The 20,492-nt window shown below is 41.3% G+C and overlaps 1 protein-coding gene across 1 annotated transcript in view; it reads left to right on the top strand.

Annotated features, from left to right (window-relative positions):
* Positions 1-9,766: 9,766 nt before the first annotated feature.
* The window catches only part of LOC114882889, a 148,586-nt gene continuing 137,860 nt past the window's right edge, over positions 9,767-20,492 (top strand). The window contains exon 1 of the mRNA XM_046284954.1: positions 9,767-9,835. The gene's annotated coding sequence lies outside the window, so the exon portion shown is untranslated. The remainder of the gene's footprint in view (positions 9,836-20,492) is intronic.

Below are 20,492 nucleotides of genomic sequence, written 5' to 3'. Positions count from 1 at the left end.
AATTAGTGAGTTCGATGAGCCCTAGTTTCTCCCCCCAAAACTAGGATGCTATAGTCGTTCAATTGAAATTCTATACATCTCAATATCTCCATGCTAAAAAATCTCTAATTACAAATCAAATTTTATTCGTTTTATCCATTCACCATCGCGAAAGGGTTAACACAGCTCTTGTGCTACTCTTATGATAAACGAAAATATTTCAATAGAAAGAAGAGGTAAAGCACCGTGCGCATCGATAGTGGGAACCGTGAGGTAAAGGCGAGTTAACAAGTCGATCGACATGGTCGTGTCAAGCACGTCAAGCCATTTAAGCACGCAGTCACGCGAAAGCACGAGCACGAAACACGCGAGCCGCGATGCGACGTCGAGAGATTTCTACGCGTTCGTCGAGCGGAGGATCGTGTGTACGGTTAATCGGCGAACGCGTAGCGGAGAGATTGTCCGGTTTCAGAAAAGCGGAAACAGCCTGTCAATGGCGATAAACGAAACGAGAAATACGCGAAGTCCGCGCGCGAATGACGAATGGTAACGGTGATACACAGAACGAGCGGGGATCGAATCAATGAATCGAAGGAGAAAGTGATACCGTGTCGTGGCTCGTGAATGAGAGAATACCGTTCCAACGTGTACAAGCCATGCGTTGATACTCTTTGTCACTCATTGATCGTCTCGCGTATTGTTTCTATTGTCGCGTGTTCGCGTCGTCGCAATTAATATGACTCTATTATCCGCGAGCTGCACTGCGAACGCGAGCAAACGTTTAACACGTTGATTGCTGCAGTGAAAATGACCGTGTGTAGGCAGACGCGTTATAATAATAATTGTTACAATACGATCATTTGATGTATCAATTTTAGTTTTTAATTTGCTGTCTTGTAGAGTAGAGTAACGATACTGCAGATTTTCTTTTACCTTGATCTCTTCATGGTCCGCCACTTGGGGGGTTGAAATATTCTAACCATTAACTCAACCCTCTGCTTTATCCCAAAAACAAGTTGCAACAAAGAATAGTTATCATCGTTCTCTATAACCACCGTGTCATCACGTTTCTACCCTCCACGTTCTCTTCTGCATCATCGTCGCGATGCATCCAGATTGTTTTCGATTCCATTCCCTCCCCGTGGACGAGGAAACGCCACGGGGTTGAAAAACCGAGAAGAACGAAGCGACGGGGAAAGAGCGTCCACGAGAACCGAGGCAACGGAAACTTTTCCCGTGCAAAGTACCACGCGGACTGGCTGGAGGTTATGAAATTCTGATGGCTCATAAAATGTAAGAAAATTTACAGACTTCGCCCCTTTCGCTCTCTTCTTTCTCCCGGTCTTCAGCCTTCTCGCCTTGTGCTTCCTTTCTCCTTCGTTTCGAACGGAAGAACGGCTGGAGGGCGAAATAGGGGACGTTGGCGTAAAGTTTAAAACTCGTGGCAATCGATTAGGAAGCTTGGAAAAGAAGACCAACCTCCTATACTATATACCGTTGTTTCTATCCGATTCGAATCCCTTTCAACCCCTTTTGCGCTCATTTTCCAACGATTAAATGCGACTTTGTCCCGAATAACGTTGTCATCTGATGCTATTGATGCATCGATGGGTGGATTTTAACTATCCTCACGAGTGAAGAGTGCCAAACGAGCGTCTCGCTACGGGCAATGAATTTTTATACCTAAAAGAAGGTATTAGTTACGACGTGTCTCTCGAGTGGTTATTCTTTTCGGACGAGACGGTTCCCGTGCCAAGATTCCTTTATTATCGGTCAAATTGTAGCCGTTTGATGGGAATCGATGGACACCGGTTTCAGAAGGTTATTTAGTTGCCAGACATTGGCAAGTATTCAGTGGAGTGTCTCTAAATCGGTGTATAATGTGTTCAAAGTTTCCATGGATGCGGTGTGATTTAAACAGATTTATTGAAAATTCATTTCTATTTGAAATTTAAAAGCTGATCCTTGGTTGAAAAATGATAAATGTTTTTGCGACCAAAGATTGTGATAGAACATTTCTGATTGCTTCGAGCGTTCACCTTCATCCCTTGATCAGAATTCTCTCGCGATGGTTAGAAAGGATTAATTAACACCAACCAACTGAATAGGAGGTGATCACTGGAAATTACACGAGGATCCGGTTGAAAGACGATGCTCGAACTATTTTCCTCTACTACTAGAACTTCTCGAATCACTGATTCTACCCTTATAGTCAAGAAGAAATAAAGGCGTTTGGTATTGAAGGAAAGGGAACTAATGAAATTTATTAGCAATTTACAAAATTGTTAAATATACGAAAAATGTTAGGTACGATAGTGCAACTACTTGGAACAATTTTCTTTCTTAAACTCTGACAAGATTTCTCGTTGTCGCAACTGAGTTATTCTCGTCTGAAATCCATTCGTCGTATTCGACGTGAGAAGGTAACAGAGTCTCGTAGTGAATTGTCGTCGAGGAAAATTTCCTGGCTGGATGTAGCGAAGGATCTTTAGGCGGTGATGCTCGCCCGACACTCGCCAATCTCGCGCGTATAATTATGTATAAAGGCGACGACGACGATGGGGCCGGAGTTAGCGTGGCTGATGGCGGTGATGGTGGTGGCTCGCCGCTCAAAATACGTCTAAATATTAATGAGCTGTCCCTGCCTACGGCGCATCACCTTCGTTTGGGCATTCACGCTTTCCTCAGACGGTGGCTGCGTGTGAGTACGACGAAACTATGTGTTGGTGTAAAATTAATGCGACCGAGAAACGGCTCGTTGTGGCGTGTGTTACGGGGAGGCAGTGAAAATACCTGCGAACCAGGTTTTCACCAGCATCGAGTCCCAATAATTAAGGAAAAAATTCAACTTTTCTTTTAGGTGAAGTAATTAGAAAATATTGAATATTGAAGAATGTGTAATTTGGTTACTATTTTGAGACTAACATTTTAAATATAAATAGTGTGTTTAAAGCTTTTTTAATATTAACTGTATACGGTTGATAGCAAGTAGTATAACTCAATGATTGATCAGACACTGGCATATAATTAGCTTTATTGTTACATATTCTTTACTTCTCATCAATTTATCCTGGAAAACAATTACACAGATGGCTGTTATCTTAACAGAATAACTATTATTCTTCCAACTATTTCATCCATTCCATTTTATGTGACTTCGTTGGATTAGTACTTGCCTAATTCGTTTTCACCTTTCTCCCACTTTCCTGCGACTGTATTTACCGTTGAATGGCTGACTTAAAGAGACTTTCCTTTCGTAGCCGGGAAAGGGAGAAAATAGAAGGGGTCGACAGGAAGGAGTTACCTGATAGTTAGTACAAAGACTGTCATGTAAGATGCGCCGTCAAGTACCAGTCACTTCGTCCTCGTACCCCTATCTTATTCCTCCCGCTCTTCATTTTGTTCTCCTCTATTTTCCCGGTGCTCCTGTTCCGTTCTTCCTGGCTGGCAGATCCTTCGGGACGGCTAATTGTGAGCGACAGTCGCAACGAGTAACGGGAGAGGGATCAACGTCGCTTTCGGGAACTTCTCAAAAGCCCTGTCGACAGTGCGCGAATTATCAAAGAATTTGTCGATAGGGCTGTTGCCAAACATGCCAAATAATCACTGAAATTACTGATAACTTAACAGGAAACTTCTATCCTCTAATTATATTATTTATTTTTCAGTAATACAAATTTCAGTAATACAATAGCAATATTAATATTCATTCTTCTTATTTCATTCGCTCGCGTTACAAGCTTAAATTAAAAAGTTAATTGCTGGCAAAACACTCAATATGCTTACTCTAATACAAATAGGTATCATAAAATAATTGAACACGATAAATATATCAATATTATATGTAGCATTCCCTTGAGTATCTGAACAGGAAACTTTCATCGTGTATCCGGAAACCATTGGCAACACTGTTGTTAGTTTTAATTAGACAAAACGTCGCGATTATAATGGACTATACATTCAGCTCGGTGAATATAGAAGGAAAGTAGTCTAATTATCAAGTGACTACATTAAACCAGTCAGAGAAACATTCGCGAGTGTATCGGTGGCAGGTGTTACACTCTTTACACGTTCGTACAAAGAAATCTATTCGCTTCGAGGAACATTCCACTGTTTCCAGAGTAGAATCGTATTTTCGATGGAGATTCCTAAAGATAGCTGCTTCGAAAACCGTGCATCTGCTCTCCATCCGTTGAAGTAGGGCGCAACCAACCTACAGTTTAACTTCCGTCTCCATCTAGAGAACCTTCGGCGACTATATTTACCATCTCTCGTAGGTACTTAATTTTACTTTCGGAATTAATTCCGGCGCGGAGGAGCCGCTGGCAGGGAGAACGACGTAGGTGTTGGCTGAAGGTAAGAGTTGCCGCGTCGCTAGCAAGGACGATGGTGTTGGTGGCACATTGAAATACCGGCGATATGCCGGCGAAGCGGAGCTCGAGGAAACTTCCGTCGAGTATTTTCCCGGGACTGTCTTTCACAATTAGAATACTCCAGAGAGAGAGAAAGAGGCCTCGCAGTTGTAGACGCGAAGTAACGTGTAGATAGGTGGCTATTAGAGGGGTAGAAAGAGAGACGTCCTCGATTTTCTGAAAATAGAGAAGGAAACGAGGAGAAAGGGACGAAACGATGATTTATCGTGCTCGGGGAATGCGTTTCTCTCAAATTCTGAATTTACCTAATGCTGTTTAATGTCTTACAATTAGTATTAAAGAAATGCATTTTGGAAAAATTGGAATATTTTAATTAATTTGAAGTATTCTTAACAGTAGAACTACCAAACCAGTCGAAATGACTGATTTCTAGTTTCTTATCTTAATAAATTTTATCGAGGTATTTTTGTTAAAACGTATGTTGGCTATTATTAAATTACGTTTCATTCTTGATGTATTTACTTTTCTATATTATTTTCAACTGAAAGATAAGTGTGCATTAAACGTCGGTAGTTCTAGTGTTAAAGTATCGATGGACCCGTATCCTTGATACGCCGCTGAAAAAAGAATTGCCCAATTTGCATTCGATCGGATTCCTCTGTCAGCATAGCAGCCGTCGAGAGTGAAAATGCAGCTCGGTTGCGATGAAATCGCGTGACGTGCAATTCGATGGTTCGTCTGGACGGACGGGTCTAGGAATAGTTGGTTATCGGCCGAGTGGTAAGCCTGGTTGGGTGTGTGTCTTTAGAAAAGCATTAGTGTCCGGAATTAATTGATCGCGGAAGGGAAGTGGATATCTACGCGAGCTTACATGTTCCTCTTTGCCTCGTTCACTCTCCACCTTTCTTTCTCTATCTCTGCTCTTCTCCTTTGCTCACTCCCTTTGGCTGGCTCGTTCTGGGGGTGCAGGGTAATATCGGTACTGGCCTGTACCAGCCGACGAGCCACTTGCCACCCACCCCCCTCCTCTTCATGGCTCTTCTTGCATCGTTTCCTACACACGACTCTGCTCGGGGCAACGATATAATCCACCGCCTCATTTCTCCTGACTTTTGCCCGCGTTTTTAATACCGGAGCACCTCTCGACACATATCAACCTCGTTTTTCAGATACCGTTGCCGTTTACGACCGCCTACCATTTCATTCGTTCGAGGAGTGTGCTTTTTATTTCCAAACGATGCGTTTCCTCGTGATTGTAAACGCATTTCGTAACTGCCATGAAATTTGATCGTTGTGCTTGTCAACTTGATTAACGTCCTTCCTTTTGCACCCTTTGGTTGCAACCAATTTTTGCCTTTGACATTTAAGAGCGTATAAGATATATGTCAGAGGGTTGATGGTAAATGTAAAGCATATTTATTTATTGAAATCAATAAAATTTGGGATATGCCATTTTTTAATCAAAGATGTGAAAAAGGACCTCAAAATAATTTTGAAACATAGTAAATTCTTGTCCATTCCGATTTGCTTCCCGATACAGGAAGGAACGCTCGATCTTTGACTCCAATCTCCTCAGAAAAGTTTCTCCGCATTATCTTTTTCATCGTGGCTGGTGTCGTTGTTGAGGATTCTCGGCGCCAGGGGCAAAGAGGCGTTCAACGGTTAGAAACGTTTGTTTGAGAAGGCCGAGGGCCAACGGTTATTAAGCTCAGGCCACAGACCACATCAGAGCCAAGTAGAAAGGCCCCTCGGCGTATTCGTCTAACCTGTAACCCTTCCACCGCCTGTGGCCCGAGTCCACCTATCTATCATAATTTACGATGCTTCGCGAACCTTCTCCTCTCTGACGATCAATCCTTCACCGATTTCATTCAGCCGTCTATCAGACGCACAAAGTTTTAATACGAAATGCATATTTTATTGTCCACTTTTCTTCTCTTGATGCACTATCCAGCGATATAAGCTGTTAGTAACTTCTGTATCGTTTCCGACGATCATCATGCGAGCAGTAGAGACTTCTAAGAATTTAGTTAGCTATACAATTTTTCATTTTATCACAGCGTTCGAGGGTTAATTTATGTTTTTCTATCTCTTCAGCATATTTTCTTTATAATTATTGTGCATCACTTAATTCTGTTTTTTGTTATGGTTCATAAGTTTCCAATGGTGTTCATATCAGAGCTATTAACTGATCAGGATAAAGTTTGCACATGCTGAATAGCCAGAAACTTGATGACACCCTCGGCCTTATTACAGGGTGCTCCGTCATCCATGAAGATGCAATCTCGATCCGAAGACAGTCATTCGCAATCATTTATCCGAGGCAATACAAAACCTTTGGAATATAAATAGAAAAAAATATTTTTTAATACCGCTAATGATGTACCTACAATTAAGGTAGTTACAAGTACAAACAAAAAACTATGGAATTTAATAATCAGAAATTAAGCTTTGTTCTAGTGAATTTAATTTTAATTCATTGAATGATGGAGGAATAAGAGGTCACTTTAGAACGTATGGACAGTGTAAGGGTATAGAATCGTGCGTCATTGTGAATTACCAAGCTCCAAGTCGACGTGTTCTTCATTGTACCTCACATTAGTACATACGTAACTGCAATTTCCATTCGGTTATTCGACGATTCCATAGGAGATGCAAATTGTACCAACAGTAATTTAGCTATTAGCTGAAAGAAATACTCGTGTAGAACGTACGTTCATTTGTAGAGCATTCTGTTTATTATAGTAAATGATTTTTCATTAACGATACCATTTATCTATGAAGATATGTAAATGAGCATTCAATCCTCACACGATTTTCAAATTAATATCAAGCACTCTAATTATTTTCTTCAATATTTAATAATAGCTCATTGTTGCAGTCATTGAATAAAATATAACATCAAACACTTTTACAATAAAATAAAGTCTCTTCTTAACTATCATTTGCAAATGATTAATTAAGAATCATGCTTCAACTTACACAGCCTAATATACAAATAAAGGGGTTAATTAAATGCATAAATGATACAAATGATCTGAAATGAATAAAAATAAATTTATTTTTTCATGAAATTTCGCCTGAATTTTCCGGCTGGATCAGCATACACCAGGTAGATATACCGGTTACCGCGTGTCTGCCAAAACACACGCCTATCCAGCCACTTAGACGCAATCACGAAAGCAATTGGAATCGGTAAATATCTGATTCGACTGGCGCAAAGGGAAGCTCTCCGTGGGAGGGCCTGAGCGTATAGAAGCGGGCGTAAGCGGTTAGCTAGATCGAGTAGTCGACTTGATATCCGACAGATATGTCCTCGGAGCATGCGAGCCGTGTAACACGCGCTTTCTGAATAAAGGACGCCGATACTCGCACGCCACGCGTTTCGCGTAATGTCCCTCTGTCCTACCTCTGCCCTCTTCACCCTTTCAGCTGATCCCTGTTGCACTGGCGCCATCGCGCAACCCGCTCGATTTCGCTTAGCAGTCTCTATATTCATGGAAATCTGCCTTTAGGCATGTTGCGGAAGCGTCGAGATCTAACGTGATAAGTGGTTAAACGGCAGTAAGTAAATGTAACGCAGCCCGCTTCAAACAGCCGAACAGCGAGATGATAATACGTATCGCGGTTACGCGGCTGCCGCTGACGATGAAACATTATGATATTAGGATTAATCCATTTGGTACGAACGATTTACTGTAGCTTGCATCGATGATGATTGTTAGACGTATATATTAATATAAAGTTATTGTTTGCAACAGTTTTCGCTTTTTTTTGTTTCGTACTTATTTGCAAATAATTTTCAATTTATAAAATGCAAAAAATCACTGGGAAACGTAATAAATTCTTCGTAATTAGTTTCCACATGTAATGTAAATTTTGAGGTAAACTTTTTGGAATTTATTTTGCTGTTATTCTGGTAAAGCAGCAGCCTTGTAAGCACGGGATAGGTCTTGCGATTTGTAGAAATATGTAAACACCACAAGGGGCCCCGAGGCCTCGAGGCCGACCGAAACATTCTTCGACTCAGTTGACTCGTGAACGTCGTGCTCTACTGATCGATCAATGACGCGATCTCGTGCGTTGTATTTCACTGCTTTAGATTTATTATTTTTTCATTGTGTTTTTGTGAATACATCTCGTTCATATATTTTAACACGTTGACTATTAGAGACCCGCGCTTTAACTGTTAGGTAACCGAGTAATCTATAAAAGGAAACGAGCAAACAAGTTCCAAACATCATTTATATTATGCTAATTAACATACAGTAAGAAATTTATTAAATTTGACGATTAACTATCCATATCTTCAGTGCTTGGAATTTTAATGTCTCATCAAATGCGTGTTAAATTTCGCGAGTGCAATTTTGGGAGTGCAACAGGAAGAATATCAGAGATTGAATAAGGTACTTAATTTTATTTTCGGCAAATGTCTACAATTAGGGCCCTAACGAGAAATCAATTGAAAATAGGTAAATTCTATGTATTTTTGCCCCTCGAATCCAGAACTGTTGATAAAATTTAGGGGTCGCTTGCATTTTTTCTGACAACCTAATCTAATTTATGTAGGTTAGTGACGCGCTTTAAAAGTCTTGTCTACCCCACAAAATCATTAACTGTTAAAAATAATGATTTTATGTCAATATTTACCACAATATTTTAGTAAATACAAGCGACCCCCAAATTTTATCAACAGTTTTGTATTCGGGGGGCAAAAATACATAGAATTTACCTCTTTTCAATTGATTTCTCATCGGGGCCCTAATTGTAGACATTTACCTTATTTTCAAGTAATTTTTATTCCAATATTAGTTCCTCTTATTTATTTTATTACGTACGTTTAATATAGTTCGCGTATGTTTAATATGTTTAATGTAGTTCAATCATATCTTCTGATATCAAATTTTTAATTCGGATTATTAAATTATTACGTAGAAATTTTTATTCTAAAACAAGTGAATAAGTTTAAGAATCATATTCGTCTTCAGACAGCTTTCTTGTGGTGCATACGAAATTTCCAGAGTAGAACATTGTTAACAAGTCTCTTCCCTTTAAATTATGCCCGCCGGGTAATAACAGGGAGACACATGACATTCGTGCATGGCAATAATTAATTTTCGCAATTATGCCCGTCCTCGTTTCCTCTTACATCGCATCATCTCGCTAGGTGCACCGTTTTACCACCATGTACCATCTACACCAACCGACACCTTTTCTCACCCTTGATAAATCTCGATTCTTAACATCGGTCATTAATTCGATCATTTTTTTTAACACGTTATTTACCCCATCATCGGTGACCCACATTACGAATTTAATTTGGTCAGATAATTAAAATCGAAAACAGTAGAACAATTTTAAATATTACTAAAGTCACATTACTAATTTCAGTATTTTTTTCTGATTTCAGGTAAATACCACAACGTTTCAATACAGCCACATTCGAATTACTTCTAGCTGTCTACTGTTTTCGTTGCTGTTTGGTAAGTCAATAATTTCATTTCAAGTCTTGCTTAGAAGAAAGGAGAATAGTACTCAAAAGTTACCACATATTAGAAATAAATTTCTCTACATATAAAAATATTAAATAATGCATGGATAATTAGATAAAAGAATGGTAATTCCCAACATTCTAATTTTGAAGATATCAATATAATTTTTAATTATTAACACTAGAACTACCAAACCAGCCGAAACAAGTGGCTTCAAGTTTCTCATTTTAATTTATAAATTTTATCGAGATATTTTTATTGAAACGTATGTTGGCTATTATCGAAGTAAAGAATAGATGTATATGTTAAATTATATTTAATTTTCTACATTACTTTCAATTGAAAAATAAATGTGCACGAAACGTCTGTAGTTCTAGTGTTAAATATAAAATATCAAGCGATGGGACCTCCTTCTCCTACAATGCGATTTCCCTCTGGAAGGTCTACTTTGCTAACACTGTACATTCTTCTTTACTCACGACAATCGTGTTTCGAACAATTCATACCCCGAGCCACGACAACGTATCAGGAGGTCGACGAAATTAATAAATTCCATTCGAAATACGAAGTTTCGAGCCACGAATCGGTTTAGCGTCGTCGTGGCGAAGGTTTCGAAAGGCCGTGGGGGTCTGAGGGGGCCGGTGGCCGGAGTAAATTAGTAATTAGAAATCTGATACCGGTAAGGTAAGTCGGTGTTGTTTCGGCATTGCGTGGCTGTGCGCGTCGCGTGGACTTCTGCGACAGGCACGGCCTCGCGTGACCCGACGCCCCCGTTGGGGTGGCCCAGGGGTAGCCCTGAGCAAGGAGCAACCAGCTGCGGGGGGTTGAGCGGAAGGGAGACGGGCAAACCGTCCTGGGAAAACGTAAGGGATGACAATTATGCCCTACAGGTAATTGCCAGGTTGCAGCTAAACGGAGCAGGCGGCCTGGTCTGCCTTTCCACGTGTATATGAACTACCATACCCAAGCTTTCACCAGAAAATCATGCCTTTTAAAAAGCGTCACGCTCCCCGTGGCCTTTTAATTTATCGCGGTTTTTCGTTCGCCACACTTGGCACACCGTAGAATAGATCAAGACAAGAATCTTGAATCTTTTTTTTCTCAAGTTTTCAGCAGTTCCTTTTAAAGTTTTTCTTATTTTATTTTATTTTTCCTTTCTTTCTAATCATTTATTATCTAGAACCTCATATTGAAATACAGTGAATTGTGTAGTGTAATTATGCACTAACTAAATTCATTATAGGAATAGTAATAATTAATTTAAATGAATTCCTTAAGTTTTGTAGTTATTCTAGATTTCTTTAAAGTTACACATAACAGAAAGTCTTCTATAATACTTCATCGTAAGGAAAAAAGTAAAAGTTGCAAACAGTATACCCGATTCAAAATTACTCTACTTTTGTTTTCTATTTTATTAAAACTCGAAATAACCTGTGGTTGCGTAGTTTATATATGGACTGCGGTGTATAACTTCTTAAATGAACACCGGTATTGAGCGTGTTACCTCATTTAAGAGCAAGAATATTCTGTCTTTTCCACCGAATGAAAACTGGATCTACTTTCAACCTTCTCAGAAATATCGAACGGCGTATAGGCTGTAGCGTTTACGTTCATGAATAAAAAAGAAAAAATGCAGAACAGGGCTTTGGAAGTGTAGAATTCGGGACATGGGTACGGTGAAGGAATAAGGGTAGTCGGTTCGCCCCTTCGGCGACAATCGTCCACGAAATTAACCGCAAATGTGTGTTATTTTCGCCGGCAGGCCGACGCTCTGTGACGTGTATGGTCGGCATCTATTATGAACGCAGTCCTGTAAAGACTGCCGCTGTCTGACGCTCGTTTCGCACGCGCCTTTTCCCACGTGTTCGTAAGCCACGTACTCATCTAGCCTGGTCGCGATCGTGCCGCTTAGAACGCTTAGGAAAAGTGGAATCCGAAGGGAGGAGGAAGTCGCTATACCTTCACTGTTATCATGTTATTGGCGTGCAACCGGTGCATCACGTGAAGCCACGTGGCCCGTGGCGAACGCGGACATAAGTCAGCGTCGGCGTCCGCGTCCGCTTGTCAATCCGACGCCTTTTGGATCAGTGTGTTTCGAGCCTTGGCACGCTTTATTTATTTTGACGTCCTTACGTGTCAGTTATTCCGTTCGTTGACTCGCGAAAACGGGGATAGCGAGCTCAGTTGTTGTGCCTCAGTCTTTGTTGAACTTTCGTGGATTTCGATAAGGAAATTTCCAATTCTCTCAGATTTTTTTTGCAAGACTTTGAAACTTGGAAACTGGTGACAGTGATTTCGTGCGATTGTAATTTCTACGGAATAAGGAAAATGTGAGTAGAGACATTTATTTTCTTATGTTTAGTTAACGATAATGTAATTGGAGATTGCTATTATTTCTCTAATTAATGAAAAATATTTCATATGAAAATTGTTTGATTCAATAAAAAATATTTAGTGAAATATTTTGAATTTGTTCAATTAATTACAGTATACACATTTTGATCCTTCCTTTCAAGTAGGGTTTGGCAAAAAAGAATAGCCTCTATGAAAGGTATAGGATAGAATTTATCCTCTTTTATCATAATATTATGATTCTTCTATAATAGACGTAGTATAGGATACTGTAGTATTCTCTTTCGCCACGATATTATGATCCATCAAACGAGCTATAAGAGTATTTTATCCGCTAAATAATTAGTCAAAATTTTAGAATCGTGCGAGTATAGTGTCTTATTGTAATTACTAGTGAGAGAATCTGAAAAAATCACGATTGTATCTTCAGGAAAATTTTAAAAAGAAACATGATTATTCGTACCTTTGTGCCCTTCGAAATGTTTCTCGTTCACAGCCTCGTTTCGTGCACGCGCTACTCGAAGTAGCACGAGAGTAAAGCTGAAAAGTGAAACAGAAAGAAGAAAAAAGAAAAGAGTCGAACAGTTAGTGTGATGTCGTGTCGTTCGAGTGGCAGTCGCATGCCAGTCAGAGAATTACCGTCGAGTGGCTAGAGTTACCACTAGGAGAACACGTATAGAGGCTGACGTTCGCATGACGAATGTCGATTCAATAGCTCGATTTCACCAGACTCGCAGTTTCGATGCCCCTACGGTATCAGGGCGAAATTTTACACCGATCGATCGCGATTAACCCTATCCCAAGAATTTAGCTTCATAACCGTTAGCCCTGTCTGCAAGACACCACAGTCCTTAATATATCTTTGGTGTGTCTAACGTAGTTTCGTTTCAGCCTACTGAACGTTGTTGCAATATTACGTCGACAACGTGTGTTTAAAATCATCTTTAAAGATCGCGAACCCTATAATATCAAAGGGTTAAATATTGTACTGCGTGTAGAAACGCAAGCTTGCAGGGCCATTATAAACTCATTAATCATATAAATAGGACGAAGAAGGAGGAGTTACGTGGTCGTACATGCAGATCGTGCTAGTAGAATCGGGTGAATTATCGATAAGACTGACCACTGGCTCATCCCTTTTGTGTTTCCTTCGGTTCAGACGTTGATGTACCTCGTACCTATCAATTATTCCATCCCCATTATGGATATCGTCGCTTTAAAACTTTCCTTGTGATTACTCTGCCGGTGTTCATGTATGTTCAAAGAGGAAATTGATAGTAGTATTTATCGTAAAATGAAAGAGAATTAACTTGCTTCATCATGTTTGCATGTTTAAAGAAATATTTGACATTTGAACATTCCATTTGTTGTGGAAAACATGTCATTTGTTTCGACCTTCTTATTTTCGAAAAATAGTACATATTTAGAAAAGTACTTAAAAATTTATAATGAAAAATCATATTTCTGAATTGAAAATCAATCGATACATAATGATCGTATTTAAATGATTCATCGAGAAGTCGTTCGAATCGCGATCGTCGCAATAACTCATCGCGAGCGTGTTCAAAGTTAGGCAGCAATATTACCGGATAAAATAAGCCATTAAGTCGGCGACGTAGTCGCGGAGTCTCTCTTTCTCGACGTTATACGAAGACGTTCATGAAGACGCTTTCCTCCGCGACCGATCGTGGAAGACGTAGGGCTGGCAGGGGTGGAATCGAGGGTCGAAGCCAGGATTACCCATCCGACCGAAAGGAGATTCCACTAAGCTTTCAGATTTTACCCTCTTAGCCGACCAAGGATTATAAAACGCAAATACGTCCCTTGATTAGTGAGGATAAAGTAAACATCGGCTTGCCGTCGCGGTTGTTGCTCGCCCGAAATACGTTGTCGTTCGTGAGAATGCTTCCATTTTCGTGGTGAGAATCTTCGCGTGTTAGGAACCAATAAAAAAGCGGTTCAATTTGTTTTCGATGTATTCGTCAGCTTGAATCTGGCACTTGAGACGATAAATCGATCTGTTTTAAAATTGCTCCAGTAACATTTATTTATTGAACGATCGTGAACTACAATCATCTTATAGGTCGTATGGATATAGTAAATGTAGAATGGGAATGATTTTTAAAAATTAACCCTGTTGTTCCTTGATGACAGAAAAATATATTATTTAAAGCAAATTTCTACGAACATTACAGTAGAAATATGTAATTTGTATGATTTGCATAACATGGATTATGAAAAATTAAATTAAAATTGGGGCTCTCTCCGAGGGTTAATAACAACGTGTCAGGAAATACGTCGTTAAGCTTTCAAACAATAATCGTTTTGCATTATCCAGTTATCTGAGATATTATAGCATTATCTAAGATTAATAATTCAATGTTGGTAGTGAAAGATCTGTCGCGAGTTTTTCGCGATCCACGAAACAAAGTAGGAGAGTGCATGGAGCGCGGACTTGGTCCGAAATTCGATATAATTTCGAGGGTAATTTCGAGATAGCCACTTTACGGGGATAAACTGTGGGAAGATAGAAGTTTAGAGCGTAGGGAAGCCTCAAGCATCCTACGGAAGTCTGGCTCTAATTAAGCGCCTCCTACCCCTGTCGCGGTTCCTTCACTCATCATCTTTCATCTCGCTCCAGCCTCCCTCTTCGTCAACCTTGCCTTCGCTCCTGAGAATCCTCACGGAGGTCTGAGGTGAAGGTAAGCATCCATCCTGCGTGTTATCATATTCCTGATTGTTATGTCTTCGCTGACGATACCCCGTCGCTTCGACGTCTTCTTCTCTCTCTCTTGAATCACGTGCTTCGATAAATTTCATCGTCTCTCTTTCCGCCATCGTCGCTCTGTTTTTCTCCGATTCGACCGTCTCGTTTCAACGTTCCGTCTCGGAACCACCTACTTCTCGTGTACCGTTCTGTCTTGTTTCTTCATGGCTGCCTGGAAATACGAGAGAGCACGAGTTCCTAATTAAATTCCACTCTTTCCTAGCGTGCCCCCTTTTTTTTTGTAGGTTTCCTCAACCGCACCTTAATTGCGCTGGAATCGAGATGCCTGCTGCCCTTGCCAGCCACTCGCTACCGATTCCTCCCGGCTCTTCTTCCTCCTTACGCCTCCTTCAGCTTGCCCTCTTAATTGGCGCATAATTATGTAAACAATTCCAACGTCGTTGCCTTCCTCCACCCACCGACTTCGCTTTAACCGCGACTCTATACTTAGCGGTGTCATCAACCGTGACAAATCGTGAAACTATTCTCAACGAGGGACACGTGAAGTCGGGAAGAAATTACCGGGGGAAGTAATTAGCGTGTATCTGTGTAACTGTCTGGATTCGACTCTTGGTTGCTCTAATTATCAACGAGGATTTTTAAAAAATTTAGTACAAGTGATTCATTTATTTAGATTACTGATACCGGATGGTTTTGAGAACAGATAGTTTAAAAAACTTGTCAATTAACAAAGAACCACAGTAACGACTTATTTACGTCGGATCGAGACAAAATGGGGCCTGGTGGAATGAAAAGTGTAGGGCGTTCGGTGAGCAGGGGTAGGGGATTCGAGGTGAGCCGTGCTTGCGGCAACATTATCTAAAATTCAAGCTGTAATTACTTTGCTGGGCGGCGCTCCGCTTGATTTATAGTCATCGCGCGATGCAGCTGCGTGGGTGTAAGTAATTAAAAATGTACCATCGCGTGGTATGGTAGCCCCCGCTCGCGCTTCTTCTCAGGGAAAGAACGGGGCTTTGGTAGTGTGAGAAACAGGGGTTGCTTCTTTACTCAACCCCCAGGTAGCATCCTGTATTTCGGCGAAAACGATTGTTAAATGGAAATTGTTCTTCAAATTTCGTAATCATTAAAAATTGCTGTTATCTTTCAAGTGGTACTAACAAATAGGGCTAAGCATTGAAAAACAATAATATCAAAATACTCATGAACGGAATAGAAGGATTTGTGTTTTGGGGGGATGCTTTTCAAAGCATTCGTTACTCATTCGACACCGATTAACTGTCCAACCAGCAGAATGGCGATCAATTTGGTGCACGAGTTCGTCGGCCATGGCGGTTAGTTGGCACAGTCTCCAGGTTAATTGGCCATTCATGGTTAATTTGGTCTGGCGCGAACCCGTAAGGCGATGGAAACGACCCTTCGACCCTCGGGAGACCGACTCGTCGATTTCGTATTCGTCTGGTGACAGAGGGGTCGAGGTCTCTGCCGATACCGTTTCCTTGGACATGATTCACGAATAATCTCTCAAAAGAAGACTCGATGTTCGTCTCATTTCTTCTTCGTGGACAACATCTGACGCGGCATTTTTTTCTTTTTTTTTTCTTTTTTTCGTGGAAACGTTTGCTCGATACTCGCAGCGCGTATTAATTAACTCGCCGCTAACGAGTGCGCGGGTAAATGGTTCGTGACCGTAGAACGGCGGACCTGCGAATTGTAACAGTTGTTGCGGCGATAGTGGCTGCAAACGAGGCGAGGGGGTGGCACGTAGATTGGAGAAAAACGTTCGCGATTCAACGGGTAAACGAGGGTGGAAAAGAGTTTCGGCCTCGAAAGTTTGCTCGCACCCCCCGCCGTGGAATTTATTCTCGTAATAACGATAATCTTGCCGGTTTTAATTAATGATCGTGGCTTTCGTCATTATGCCGAGAATTTTGGAATTACGAAGACAAATTCAAAAGCGAAATAAAATTTGTAACGTGGGGTGGAGGTATTTAAGTAACTTTTAAAAATATCTAATTGAACTATTATGAAAAAGTATCCTGTAAAAAGTATCAATAAATCATCAGTGTTATTCTTCCACTTTATAATCAATCAATTTTCTAAAAATATTTTTATTTAAATTAATTTTGTTTGTTAGAAGTGGTTTATTTCTAAGTACGCCAATCTTGTATTAAAATTCGATCAAATTAAAATTTCTATTTAATAACGTCAAACATTCTGTTTGAACCGATATAATTCATAGCATCGTGAAGCGCAAGCCCGCTCGTCTCGTTGATATCATTATCCAGACTCAATAATCGTCCAAGTCCCTTTTCAATAATGATCCGCCCTATAGCATGCGACCCCTCGAAACCTCGGACTTGAATTCGTAATAATCCTCGATGACTGGCCGTACACGCGGAGGACATAGAATTCAAGAACACCTAGGGGAGATTACTAATGTGGTCTAACTACGGGCACAGGGTCGACGTTAAGGCGTCGTCGCCGGCTTGATGCCGAGGAGATGCAGCAATTCCTAGTCGCTATCGCGCGCTGCTGGTAAGCAAGAGGAACGCTAAACAGGCAGGAGAGGAGAGTTGTTAGAGGGTGGAACAGCACGCGGTGTGCTCGTCTATAGTCACCTATAACCTATTCCGGACGCGTCAGTCCGCGAATGAAGTTCGCCCGCAGCTCCGGTTGCTTGCTTATCCACTTTCGTACGTGTTCCCTAAATGCGATACCGCGACAGACCCGTGGCGTCTTCGAAGTTATTACTTGGTCGACAAATCCGCGATTCCGTGGACGCCACGTTTCGCCTGTTCCGCCTACGCTCATCTCCTTCGGATCTTAGCAGGAGCCGGTCTTGCCGGAGCTGCAGAAACTTCGTTACTTTGCATAGTAAACGCCTTCGCGAATCCACTGTATCGACGACGACTACGTGACCCTGGATAGATTCTGAACTTTTCGGGAATTGGGCGAACCAGACACGGACTCTGCTCGCGGTTTTCCGATTCGATTAGCGAAATCGTTCGATACTGGGAATGGATAATGAGACTGATCGTATAAGAACTTGAATAAAAAAGGAAATTTCGTGTTTAAAGGAATTAGAATATATATTCTTTTGGGTAGTCGAAAAATTAAATCAAAATTGAAACTCTCTCCATGGTCCGCCGTCCGAGGGTCAATAGCAACGCGTTAATGCATCGATTGTCAAGTCACTCATACGCGAGTGCAGCTTAAATTTTCATAGGAATCTATTATAACAAATTTTTTCGTTTACTTAGTTGAAATTAGTCCTGTTAGGTACGTGAAATTATAGATCGTAGAAAAGATCAATAAAAACTTTGGTATCTATTCTATCGACGATCGAAGAGATCGCTTTTATAGCATAATGCAAGGTCTTGCATGCGCCTACAAGGGTCGAGTCGATGAGGAAGGAGAGACCCTAGACGCCGCAATTCACACATTCAATGCCTTCGAAGGCTCCTCCATCCGCTTGTAGACCCTCGACCATGGTTTCCAGGACGGTCGCGTTATCTAGTATCAAAAGAGGAGGAGGGCGAAAGACAGAAATAGGCATTGCCAGTGAACAAGAAAGAGAGACGTCGAGCACTTGGGTAATCTTCAAGTTTACAAGACGCAAACAGCTTAGGTGGTAACGTACCGATAAGATCTGAGCCGCTCCTTTCCTGATATGCCGCTGATAGCCGTCGTTAGGCCGTGGTTAGGACTCGGTCGAACCTCTACAGACGTGTTTCTCTGCCCTACTCTTCGTGTCCTTTTCTTATCTAAGATCTCGTGTACCTTGCTTGGCGATAAGGATTTCCTGCGTTCAATACCACTTGCACGATAGATCATATTCCTCCGGCTGGTGAAGTTGAACGGGGCTTCAGAGCAGCGACTTAATAGCGAAAGGTGTGTAACGTATAGCTCCCGGTGGCCGCGGAAGAGGTTTCAATTCCGGGCCTAGCATCCCTTATCCATACTAGCCACAACCGGCTAGAAGCGTAATCTAAATTAATGTTCGCCTATCCCTCGTATAAACCTGCGAATTAAAGCACGGCCGACTTAACGTCGTGCCTCCTGCTGATCGAATTTGCGATCTCAAAGGTGCTGCTCGAAATGCGTCGTTTCTTAAAGTAAGGATTGAATTTGAGGGTAAGATTTATGATACGTATGACTGGTGTTCATTTTTTATTTTTTAACGATGATAACCATAAAACAGGCTTAATAATGAAAATAATTTTGTACGCACTTGTTTTAAAATATATGCTTTAAATAATTGTTCATTTATCGCTGATAATTCGAATTTTATATTATTCGTTTCGCGTACTGTATGAAAGGGTAGTTCCATCGTTGCGCGTGAACATTACGTCGCGCGTGGTTAATTATTTTGGGAAGCGATCGATTCCCGATATTTATTTTTAAGTATACTAGGGAAACAGGAAGAGGAAGGGACAAGGAAGAGATGCGTTAGGGTTGTTAGACAATTTTTTTTTTTTTTGAAGGGGGTCGACAGGAAGGGTGGCCGGCTCGCTTTCCTGTGGCATACGGTGAGGGGCTGCATTCAGCTGCGGGTCACTCGGGGAAAAGAGGCCATTTCACAGGTCTTTGCGTCTCGATTTACCTTCGTTGGCTCGTTTAAACATGAAATAACTCGTGTTGCTTTACGATATCTTGAAGATAAACCTCGAAATCTGATTTTTCATTTTATTCATTTATTTCGGTGGGAAATCCGATAATCAATTAAATGAAGAAAAATTTTAAATGAAATTTTCAATAACTGGAAACTTACAGAATTATAGAATTAGAAAATGTTTCTGAAGACAAATACGATAAATTTGAAGAAGAGTCACTGACTACGTTGTCAAACTTATACAAAACATATCGTACACGCGTTACCCTTCGTTCCCTCCGAGTTGAAGGATGTAGGGCATCTCTCGAGTACAAACGCCCCGAGGCTAACGTTCTCCTCGACTTTCCCGCAGGAGAATTCACGGCGGGCTGTTCCGTTCTTTTTCCCATTACCAGATGCAAATAGAAGAGCTAATTTTAATTTTGCGCGTATTAAAATCCGGCATTCCTCGCCAGGTTGTTGCTCAGCTGACAGGCAGAAGGAGGCTGCCTTCGGGATAAGAAAGGTGGATCGTTTGGCGAAGTATGGGCGGTGGTGGGAGGGTTGGAACACTCCGTTGGGATTAGTCGGAAAGCGATTTCATCCTCGTGGGTGGATGCAGCGAGGAGAAGGTACCCCCTGCCGCCTCCTCCTGCCGCGTTACCACAGCTTGCCTCGCGAGAGGAAAGCCGGGCGAAAACCAAAGCCTGAAATTAGAATACAAACCCATCAGTGGCGGCGTTCGTGGTCTTAGGACCCCATGTGCTCGCGAAACGAGAAACCGACAGAAGTTGAAACGAGACGGAGAGATTCTGAAGGAAGCTCTGCTTTCGAACAGAGAGTCTAATTTACATACGCTCCATAAGAGAGACACACCATAGAGGGGGTGGGGGCCAAGGGGTAGCACCATCGTGTACGAGAAGCAGCGTCGTTCTGCTGGAAAATACTGTAATTGGTTGCGTTGCTAGAGACGAGAG

Source organism: Osmia bicornis, chromosome 1 (genome assembly GCF_907164935.1).
Source record: "Osmia bicornis bicornis chromosome 1, iOsmBic2.1, whole genome shotgun sequence".
NCBI classification, from domain to species: Eukaryota; Metazoa; Arthropoda; class Insecta; order Hymenoptera; family Megachilidae; genus Osmia; species Osmia bicornis.
The sequence above is the reverse complement of the archived record's forward strand: the minus strand, read 5'-3'. Positions and strand labels throughout refer to the sequence as shown.